Source organism: Melanerpes formicivorus, unplaced genomic scaffold, assembly GCF_026170545.1.
Source record: "Melanerpes formicivorus ecotype bairdi unplaced genomic scaffold, bMelFor1.0.p_v2 SCAF_6, whole genome shotgun sequence".
Lineage (NCBI taxonomy): Eukaryota > Metazoa > Chordata > Aves > Piciformes > Picidae > Melanerpes > Melanerpes formicivorus.
Window position 1 is genome coordinate 4569745 of NW_027142358.1, and position 11961 is coordinate 4581705.

At 43.6% G+C, this 11961-nt stretch overlaps 1 long non-coding RNA gene across 1 annotated transcript; it reads right to left on the reverse strand.

Moving 5' to 3' along the window:
• Positions 1-7028: 7028 nt before the first annotated feature.
• On the reverse strand, positions 7029-8711 carry LOC137441598 (uncharacterized). The gene is made up of 3 exons (XR_010987445.1): positions 8640-8711; positions 7882-7998; positions 7029-7341 (listed from the first exon to the last, which is right to left on the reverse strand). It is a non-coding gene; the product is annotated as an uncharacterized lncRNA (long non-coding RNA).
• Between the last annotated feature and the right edge of the window lie 3250 nt (positions 8712-11961).

Genomic DNA, 11961 nt, shown 5'->3' on the forward strand with positions numbered 1-11961 from the left:
AGGATTGAGGGGGTGTTGCACATTTCCCACCCTAACTCCTGTGGTTTTCTGCATTATAATTCAGTACCTTAAACAAGGTTTCTACCACAGATCTTGTGATATAAGGTGTTTTCCAGGGAGCCTATCTTCTTGGAAGTCAGAACAATATCTAAGACCCTAAAGAGTTAATACTGAAAGTAAAAGCAGAGGTTTCTAGTTGACAGGGCTGAAAAATGTGGGCAGTAGGAAACCTTAGAATTCAGAAACAGGCTACTCATCAAAAAAACCTTGAGATCTCAGCTTTTTGGTTTTTGAGGATGTAGCTAAGGGGTTTTTATTGCTTGTGCTGTAACTCCCAGGCACAGTGATTGGTGTTATGGTGAGTACTAATCAACTTCCCTGAATACTGCCTTAGGAAAGAAAAACAGAAACGATTGTCCTTTGTGGGATGAATTAGGATGTACCGCTAAAGATAATGCTTCCTGGCCCATATATTTTAAGGCCAGGCACAACCACATAATTCATCTAACCATTGTGACCAAGCTGTGATTGAGGTATACAGGTGATAGCAGACCAAAGGGGCTTGTCCACTTCTTGGCAGAGCAGGAGTCACTGAGCTCTCAGGCAGTGGCACCTCCCCCATCGAAATGCGACCCAACTCTGCATCCTGTTCCTTGCAGGGTGCTGGATTTTGCTTTGCAGTCCCTCCACCAGTTGAAGGGACAGCACTTTTGTTGGATCCAGCTGGTCTCTTTCAGCTGGGCATAAGGCAAAGTAACAAATAAGCAAACATGGGGGTGATGTTTTCTGGCAAAAATTAGTCTCCTTTCTTCCTGCTTCCCTCAGCATTTTGTATGTAAAAAAAAGCTGTCATAGACAGGTACTGAAATGTGGTCACTGTTCAGCATGTATGGGTCTTCCCTGTTGTAATATTGCTACAGATCATTTACTCAGTGTCTCTGGAAAAACAGAGCACCACAAATATATATTGAGCAATAAAAATAAAGCAAAATTCCCAGTTGTGATCAGTTCACTATCAAGTTCATTGTCAGTGTTATTTTTCTCTTAAGGGAAATATTCTATCCAATTGCTAAATTGTCTGTAATTTCTCTTAGTGACAAAGCCACTCTGCACTGGTTACAAACTCCATTATGAAGAGACAACTGTAAGAGTCACCCTGAAAGTAACTAATGTTATCTGAGACTTTAATTGTAAATGCATGAAATGATAATATGCTAAGCTTAAGGGTGCTTCATTTGCTCCTGCATACTGGTAATAGGATAGGATTTGTGTCACTTTATTGATCTGTGTTTACACAACACCACTGAGCAGACAAGCTTAAGGAAAGGAGCACATTTCCTTTGATAAAGCCTATGCCAACTACCTCCCAACGGCCTGACAACAGGGAGGAAGAGAATGAACTTGCTCCTTTGATTCAGAGGTGTGGACTGTGCACAGTTCTCCATTTCACTTAAGCAGGCAATATCCTCCTCTTTGATATTCTCCCTCAAGAATACTTGGAGGGAGAGAGCCCATCTGAGCAGAGCAGACTAGGATGCCAATTCTCCTTAACCCTGGCCACACCTACCTATATTAAGGCAAATTAATGAGGTATTCATTACCTTTTTTTTCTCACTGTATCACTCCTCTCCCTGCTCATTTCCCCAAACTGATTCACAGTGCAGGCACACCAATGCTAGTGCTGGCTCTAAGGAGGGAGCAAGACCACAATAGCCCTGACTTATATCTGCATAAAGAGGTTGTGATGCTTCATGTCCTACTGCTATGTCTGTGAAGGCTCAGGTACCCAGATGCCCCACAACAGAGATAAGGAGCTCTTCAGTATGAAGGGTCCTGTTGGCCTGCATACTTGGGTGAGCCAGACACACTGGACTATGAATCAAAAGCCACCATTGCTCTTGCTAGCAAATATTGTGGGAGAGCCAGTCATTTCTGACCTGAACAACGAGGAGGATCTGCAGTGTAAGTCAGTTCATCTGCACACATTCTCTTTTTCCCCTCCCTCTCCCCAGAAAGTAAACGCCACATCTTTTGTATTTCTTAAAATATCCCTTGTTAACATAATGAGGCCATTGACAGTTACCTCAAGTCAGCAGCCTACCACCATTCTGACAATTCAGCAGCATCGTCACTGCTCCAAGGAATTGGAAAACACAAGCAGTGCGGAAAACACAAACATCAATGTGCAAAACAAACACATCTGATGTATCAGAGCAGCAACAAAGAGCCCCCAGAGACTGCAGGGAAAGCACCTATTTGTTGGGGAGAGCAAACTCTGGGGGACATAATGAGCTGGTGAGGCACGGTTCAGCTTCTCTGGATTGAGAAGGTAATTAAAGAAGGCAGAAGTCAGCAGAACAGCATATTACACCCTGACTTTGTTAAAGTCATTAGCACTCACCCCCCACTGAGAAGCCTTCTCTTTCCCTCTCCCTCCAACCTGGCACATTTTATTACCAAAACCCAGGGTCATCTCACATAAATGGAGGAGTTAATTTTAAAACTTTCTCACAACACAGCTTGGAATCTTAGACTTTCTGTGCAGGAAATGTACAGAGGAAATAAAATGAAGCGAGAAGAGATTTAGTAAGATTGAAATGAAACTACAACTACCAAACCTCATGGATGTTTATAGAATAGGAATAGGAATAGGAATAGGAATAGGAATAGGAATAGGAATAGGAATAGGAATAGAATAGAATAGAATAGAATAGAATAGAATAGAATAGAATAGAATAGAATAGAATAGAATAGAATAGAATTAACCAGGTTGGAAGAGACCTTTGAGATCATCAAGTCCAACCTATCATCCAACACCATCTAATCAACTAAACCATGGCACCAAGCACCCCATCCAGTCTCTTCCTAAACACCTCCAGTGATGGTAACTCCACCACCTCCCTGGGCAGCCCATTCCAATGGCCAATCACTCTTTCTGTGAAGGACTTCTTCCTAACATCCAGCCTAAACCTCCCCTGGTGCAGCTTGAGGCTCTGTCCTCTTGTTCTGGTGCTGGCCAGCTGAGAGAAGAGACCAACCCCCACCTGGCTCCAACCTCCCTTCAGGTAGTTGTAGAGAGCAATAAGGTCTCCCCTGAGCCTCCTCTTCTCCAGCCCACAGCAACATCTGCATAGGCAGCAGCATGAAACCCACCAGTACATGGTTAAATCAGTACATATCTGCCACAAGCTCTACTGAAACTGGGCCTGATACCTGACAGCAATACACCTCTGTCCTGAGTTCAAAACAAGTGTTTGTTTTAAACATCAGTAAGAGAAAAAACCCCAAACTATCTGGAATTGCTTGCCACAACGTACTAATTTGGATGGGATATATCTGATACTTGAAGAATGTGGAGGGTTGGAGGTTTGACTTCAAGCCGGTATGGTTATGTACTTCCGCCTTTTAAGGTCCTTGGAGTTTTGATAGGAGACCTTGCTCTCTCTCAGTTGCTTTTTAATTTCCATTCATAGCTGAATATCCTGTGTGGCCAAAACTGAACAAAAGCCCTTGGTTATGGGAAAGAGTGATGTCATGGCATTTCTGAGCTGGCAGGGTACCCAGCATGGCAGCAGTGTGTGGCCATTACTGCAGTAACCAGAATATTCAGAGACTCTTCCAGAATGACGCATGACAGAGAACAGCAGGCTGGGCTACGCTTCTTTGCAAGGCCAGCACCACATGGCTCAATATATCATCCCAGACATGGCCAGACCCTCTGCAAGCTTACATTTGCAGAAAAGAGGAAAAGATCAAAGCTGTGTGAGTACTTTTAAATATCAGAGAGAACTGCCTCACTCTGTTCTGCTTCATGTGAGAGAGACTTTATTGGAGAATTAATTGCTTCTGCGTCAACAGAGTAACCTTGCACTGCCTCCACCCCGTTCCCAGCCACTCTGACCTTCATTACACCTTGACCCTTTCAGCCCATCTGACAATCAATTAGGACCGATAGGTCACACCCTTTTCTTCTACAATGCACATGAACACCTCAGAGGTGCTGTTGGCACATAAAAGCTTTTGCCCTTTCTGTTTCCCTCCCTAGATAATGAGCCATGTATTAAGGAGGCAGATGCAGTTTTAGCTGGTAATATCTTACATAATTATGTGGGTGAACAACAAAGACTGGTAGAACAGAAGGTGGTGGAACCAAGAAAAGCCCAACAGGCAGAACATCCCTGAAAGCTGCAATGTCACCAGTGTTCTTCCCTTTTGTCTCTGCTACTTGCAGGAAAAGGTTTGCTCCTTGCAACTCCAAGCAGCTCTGTTCTACACCTGTACTGTATCAGACTTATTTTAAATAAGCCTTGAAGTCCAGCCTACCCTACCAGTGTCAAGAATAGAATAGAATAGAATATAGAATAGAATAGAGTAGAATAGACCAGACCAGGTTGGAAAAGAGCTTCAAGATCATCATGTCCAACCCATCATCCAACACCATCTAATCAACTAAATCATGGCACCCAGCACCCCATCACATCTCCGCAAAGGTAGCTTAGGACATCAATCTGCTTAGGACAGGCCTGGACTACCAGATGAAGAGGGTTTTTCTGAGGTTTGTGTGTCTCACCAATCACTGTCAGCCAATTATCTTTCCACTCATTTGATTTCTTTGGTACAATGTCCAATATGTGTTTCTGTGCTGCTCTTTACCTTGTTCCTACATTCATCTGGACTTTCAGATGCACTCCAGTCAAAACTGGTCAAACAATAGCTGCCACTCTTACTTGGCCAGGAAACACTGCAGAGACAGTTTTCTGAACAGGAAAACACTACTCCTGGTACCAAACCGGAAACAAGTGTGTAAGAAACACAAAAAGCTGAAATAATTCTTCAGACATTGGGGAAGTATGGTATAGCAGCCACAGGGGGCAGTTAGATTTGGGTTCCAAACAGTGCCTCAGCTTAGTGCAGGTCTGTGATTTGTTCAAGAGCTGGGTGGAAATCCACTCCAAGTCTCTCAGACTTCTGATCTGAATGGTAACTTTGGCCTCAGGATGAATGGAAGAGGTTTTGGGTTTTGGGCTACTGATCTTACCTCTTTGTTATGTTTGCTCCAGTTACTCACCCATCCCTAGCTGACATAAGCTTGGCTCACAGACCTCTCCTGTGAGATCCACTTGCAGCTGCCAGCCCTGCACGCACACACACATTAAATCTTACCTAATGCATAATTACCAGGGGACAGGGACATTTAATTCACCTGATAACAGCACAGACACCCCCCCCAGGGAATGAAATAACGTGTAAAGGTTGGACACAAATGCACGTAACACGGAGACGTCATGGTTTACCCTACACAAACAGTCACCGCAAATCCCAGATGCCACCTGAGGAAACAGTTAAGAGTTAAAGTGCCCTGTGGGACTACACTCTGTATATTAACCTGGGTATAGGCAGTTTTTCCCTGGAAAATTTTATAATTGAGGACAACAGTGCATGGGTGAGACAAAGCACAAGTCCTATGAGGACAAGCCCTGTGAGGAGAGGCTGAGGGAGCTGGGGTTGTTTAGCCTGGAGAAGAGGAGGCTCAGGGGAGACCTTATTGCTCTCTACAACTACCTGAAGGGAGGTTGGAGCCAGGTGGGGGTTGGTCTCTTCTCCCAGGCAATCAGCACCAGAACAAGAGGACAGAGCCTCAAGCTGCACCAGGGGAGGTTTAGGCTGGATGTTAGGAAGAAGTTCTTCACAGAAAGAGAGATTGGCCATTGGAATGTGCTGCTCAGGGAGGTGGTGGAGTCACCATCACTGGAGGTGTTTAGGAAGAGATTGCATGGGGTGCTTGGTGACATGGTTTAGTTGATTAGATGGTGTTGGATGACAGGTTGGACTTGATGATCTCAAAGGTCTTTTCCAACCTGGTTAATTCTATTCTATTCTATTCTATTCTATTCTATTCTATTCTATTCTATTCTATTCTATTCTATTCTATTCTATTCTATTCTATTCTATTCTATTCTATTCTGCTGCTGTTTTCACATTATGGGTTCAAAATGGGTGCACAGATTGTACAGGAACTTGGTGGCAGAGCCACCAATCCCTTTCTCCTTTGCACTCCTTTCTGATGCTTTAGTTTTGTGAGAACCAAAGGAAGTTCAGAGAGGGGAGCTTTGCTTGCACAGGCACAGCAGAAGCACTAAAGGTCACTCAGAATTTCAAACTGAAGGGAAATCCTGTGTGCATATGCTGCCTCTGGCCTGGGGCTGTATCTGAGTCCCCAGCTTCCAGAAAAAAAGGATGCTTCTCCCTGGAATATAAACTCCAAAGATCTATTACACTTACTCTGCCTCCTCTTCTGCAGCAAAAGCAGATACAATCACCTGCCCATTACATAGCCACAGACGTCCTTTACATGGCTGTGTCTCCCTGTTCTCCTCATTTTTATTTCATGCTGGTGAAATATACTTGGCCAATTGAACCAGACTGTACTTACTCACATGCTGGAGTGGTGAAATCTCTCCTTCACCTCACCTAGCCAGTGCACCAGGATATACTGGGACCAGTTTGAGGGCTGGAGGGGCAGTTTGGCTTCCATTGTTCACTCCCACATGAGGCTCTGAGACAAAAATTCAAAGACAAGACTGCCAAGTGGAAGAGGTCAGGGAGGCAGGTGCACAGTGGTCTAACCAGATTGGTAGTAACACTGTGTTTCCAACCCATAAGCCAGCAAGCAGTCTGCTGCTGATGTAGGCTTGGTTTCCCTCCTGCCAAATGGACCCAGATTTGTGCTAGTAACAGATTTGCTTTCAGCAACATGCTGCAGTCTTTGCTTCTAATCTCCTGCACACTTGACTCCTTTGCCCACCCTGTTGGAAAAGAATTTGAGTCTGAAATGACAAAAAACCCATCCATGCAGGGGGCAGAATGATACTGGGAAAACCAGCACCAGATCCTGGAAAGAAAGACTACATGGGAAGGAGCACACATAAAAGGTGCTGAGTTAATATGTTATGGACAACTTTACATTTGGATGCAGTTTAAATAGGTACACAGAATACAGGAGCATGCTTTGCAGTCTCTAAAAGGGATAGCCTATAAACAGACTTTTAGGTCTATTAAAACATCTTTTAAAACCCATGAAAACACTGAGTAAAGACATCAAATGATATTTATGTCTCAAACTCAGCACAAAATTGCTACAGCCTTCCTTTTCTTTCTTCTTCTTTTTTTTTTCCCCTTTGAAAAACAATAGGAAACAAACTGGTTTATCTCACCCTACCTGTAGTAAATACCTTTATGGCAAGGTAATTGCTAAGTGCATTGTGTTGAATGATTCGTTACTTTGTTACAGGAACATTTGTCATGCCCTTTGGAGATGGCAGAAGGGAATTCTCCTGTGACCTGTAGAAAATGGAGTCAACAGCATTACTCAGAAGCAAAAATCAAGAAGTTTAAAAACAAGCTTAAGAAGGGTTTCCCATGATTCCTGAAAAAGACACAACCTCCACTTCCACTGCAGCCAAGCTAGCTTATTCCAGCACTTTTAGACCATTGATGATTAGTGACTAACTAGTGCTCAGGGTAGGTGATTCACTGCTGAAAGCGCTGCAGGGCTGTGTCCTGTGCACAGCTCCATTCTCCTCATCACAGCAGTGCAGGACATAACGCTGTGGGCTGTCTGTACTGGAGAGAAGATCATGAGCTCGATTGTGTACTACAAACAAAGGGAGAGTCATTATCAGAAGCTGCCTTGCCAGGCTGCATGAAAAAACGCCTCTGCAAATTGCATAATGCCCCTGGATGTTCCCAGCAGTGCCATGGCAGGTCCACAGGGCTGGCACTCGGACAGGGAGGAAGCCGGATCTCCTCCCTCCCACCCTCCCTCCTAGCATGGGAAAGCTCAGGAGAGCTGTTGTGTAGGCAAAAAAACCAACCCCTTACTTATCTCCTGGGAAAGAGCTGTGCTGCTCTGGAGCGATGCCTGACACACAAGAGCTGTGGTCATGGATCAGAGGGAGCCTGGCATGGTGGCGAGATGCAGTGCAGAGTTTTGAGCACCTGGAGAGGGAAACAGGAGATGTCACACTTATTCTCCTTGTACATATATCTGTGCATATTATAGCACATCCCTGTCCCTCAGCCTGTGCTCATCTTGTTCACTGTGACAGTGCACCCCAGTTTTGATTGGTCCCTGTGCTTTATGACAGGAAACTGAAGGACAGAGGAACATTGTAAATGCAAAGTCTGTGTGTACTGAAGAGCCTGTCTTGCACTCACTGTGGAAGAGTTTCACACCACAGTGAAGCTGATGTGGATACCCTGTTCTTTGCTTGTTCATGGTGCCCTAGGGAAAAGTTTAACACCACAGTGAAGCTGATGTGGATACTCTGTTCTTTGCTTGTTCATGGTGCCCTAGGGAAAAGTTTAACACCACAGTGAAGCTGATGTGGATACCCTGTTCTTTGCGGGTTCACGGTGCCCACACCAAGGAAGGAGAGAAAATGAAACACAGCTGGGGCTGTGGAAGGGAGCTGCTTCATTATCTCAGTGTACAGTCAAAATGCAGCAAGAGGCTGAAGTGTCCAAGGAACACCAAATTCCCACCAGAACAGCAAATGGCAATGTTCCCAGCCAATGCTGAGTGGGCAAAATTTCACTATGAACAAATGTGACCGTGCTAAGCAGTGTGTGTGACCTACCCGGCTGCATTTCATTTGCCTGAGAATCCATCTGCTTGGAATGCCTTCTCCTCTGCCTCCTCCTCCACCTTCTCCACCTCTTCATCCTCCTCCTCTCCTGTTCTGGTGGCACTAAGGATTTACAAGGCAGCAGAGAGCATTTCCTAATACTAGTTGGGTGCAACTTTCCAGCAAGACTGGTTGTGCTGTTAACTGTCACAAAGGGAAGAACACAAGCGGCCAGGCAAGGGAGAGTGCTTCATACTCTGGAGATGAACGATAAGTGATATTAAATAGATCAATGTCTGCAAAATAAATATCTGAAACTTGCAAGGCTACTGTTACAGACATTGCTGGGTTTATTAGAAAAGAGGAAAGCTATTTAGAAGAGTGTATTCTAGTGGAAAAAATTGAGATCTATGTAAACTAGCCAGAAAGGAGATGTAACTTAATGGAATTAAGAGTTGCAGCAGAATTTTGAATTGAAGTCTGGGGATAAGTGGGAGGTATGGAGGAACACACAGTTTGGTTGAAGCTCTGAAATCTCTCTGTTAAGAAAAAGGATAGGACTGAACAATGGAGGTAAGTGGAAAACAGAAAAGAGCAGTCCCTCCAAATGGAGTCCCAACTAGGTAAGGTGGATACACACCATGTCACACCAAAATAGGTAGCCACCCCATGACCACATTTAAAATGATTGCTGTACAAATGGCAGCAATCTGAAAATAAAGGAAGAGGAACTAGAATGCCTGGCTTTAAGTAATGACACTGGCAACAAATGCATCTTGGAAAGTTTCTAGAAAGTGCTAATTAGTAAAATACTATTATACCAGATTTAAACAGCATGAATGTCAGAACAGTTCATGCCAGGGAGGGAAAGATAAATAAGTAACTCAAGTTTTCAGAAGATCTACATAGATTGAATGTACCAAATTAAATGTTTACCTTTAAAAAGGGGAACTACACAAAAAGTGAGGAAGTCAATTGAAAATAAGCAGCTAAAACCAGTAGAGCACTTCTGGATGACATGTTTGTTTACAGACTTTCTACAGCAGGCTCAGCATCAAATAAAAGATACTAAAAGGAAAAGTAAGCCAACACAACTAAACTGTGCAGCACTTCTGAGATGTAAGATAAATTCTTCAAAAAGTGTGGAGTTAAGGAGGATGGAAAGGAACACAAAAGTTGACAAAGTGGATGTGAAACTACAATAAAGTACAAGAAAATAAAAAGCAACTTGCTAAAGGCATGAAAAGGAACAATAAGACTTTTTCAAGCACAGGAAAAGCAGAAGGCTGACAGAGAGTTTGAGGGGTACATGGACACCTGTATGTAAACAGAACACTTGAGAGAGCAGTGCTAAGTTTGCCAGTGGAAAGTCTGATGAGGGACTTCCAGGGCTGGAAATTGTGGAGAGCAAAGCCACCAGCTGGAAGGTCAGCCCAACGTGCAACAACAAAAAGACATAATGAAAAGGGGCTGAAAGCTTGGACATTCATGTAAATATGTTCCTGGATCTCCTCCTTGCCAGAAACCAGGCAGGTGTCAGAGGAACAAACCTCACCTCGTTAAACATAGAGCTAGTGCAGCCCAACAGGTTTCCTCAACACACTGTCTCTGGATAACACTAGAAAGCAATGAGGGGCAATGTGTTGAGGATGCCAATGTGACATTTCTGAGCTGTATGGCTCAGAGACAAAGCAGGTAGATTTTAGGCAGCCCACTGAGGTGATTCTTGGAGACTGGTAAGAGCTGGCATCCTTTACCTACACAGAACTAACACAAAGGAAAACATTCACTTGCTGTGCCCCATTGAAGTCCTCTTTGAATTAGGATAATACCCACCTTGTGAAGTTGCTTCAATAATTAATTGGTAAGGCCAAAGCTTTGAGATTTTTACATGCATGCACAAATTATTTAAACAGCTTTTAAGCAGTTCTCTTTTAAATGTGAACAGACACGGTTACGTCAAGGTCCTTTCAACTGGGTATGTGACCAAGATGAAAGTGGGGTCTGGAGCCGATCATCTTCAAAGAGGGAGCACCTGGAGGGGCTGCTCTGTGTGGATGCCAAGCACTGCACAGGTACTGGAGATTCAAAACATTCCAGCTGCTAATTTGTTACATCAAGCTTTTTCATCTAAGCTGGATCAGGCACAGACTTCCTGCAATAGACAGAACCGTGCTGTAGTCATTTGAAGTAGTGGCATACTCAAGGTGCAACCTTTTCATTTCTGAGCATTTCTGCTTATCCAATAATTAAGCAATTAACTTTCATTTTCCCCATAAACACCTACCACAAGCAATTACATTTAGCCATGTCTTGGCAGGTCTTAGTTCCATAAGCATTTTTTTAATGCTAATGTCTATTTTTTTTTAATGGTAGCTCTCCAAAACTTTGCTTGGAACCATATTGTGCTATTTGAAGGAGAGAGACTTTGTGCTTTATCCAGGCCTAAGGATAGGATTTTCTGGAACCAAGCACAGCTCGAAATACAAATAGACAACACCACAGCACCTGACATGCTAATACTAATTAAAACAATTAAATTAAGATAACAAGACTTTGACAATTGGCTCTTTTCCTTGAATTTGGTTATGTGGAATTTCCTAGCCATACAGATCTTCCAAATTGAAAATCCAAATACTTTTCTTCTCCAAGTGCTCCTTTTCTTCTCCAAGTGTTCCTTTTCTTCTCTAAGTGTCAGCATACTCTATCTGAAGGCATTAAAGACTTCTCAAGGGAGGTGTGGTTGGAAATACTGTCTCTTACCTGTCCCATTCAAGCTCCTGAGCCACACTGGTATGGAAGGCAGGCAAGACTGATGTTCAGACTCTTTCAAGTGAAGCTGTAAATCCTAGCAGATGCTTTGGATATGCAGGTGCTTTATTCCTAACATCTCTCCCTGAAACATCACACAGTCCAGTCATGCTGTGTGGTCTAACAAACAAGCTTAAGGTTTAGGTTGGTGCTTTTTCAACCAGACCTTAGGTCACCATCCATTGGGCCTTAGGCACTTTGAAGCTCATGCATGTAATTAAATCCAGTTAAACAAAGGCTAAGATCCATCTTGTCTTTATACCATCTTGAGGGCTGAGCTGAAATAAGCTGATGTTCTCTTTGTACTTTTCAGCACTCCGGAGTGGAGATCAAACATGTTGCATTTCTCATGCTGGGATTAATAGGTGACTCCTGGCTAACTGAACCTCTCTCTTTCCATGATACCAATATGTCCAGCATTCTCATTTCCACATACTGTAGCCACCTTCATGGTTGACATTACTGTGGTCTCTGATCAGTCTCATAGTCTCAAATGCATACATACCAATCACATCTCTGTGAC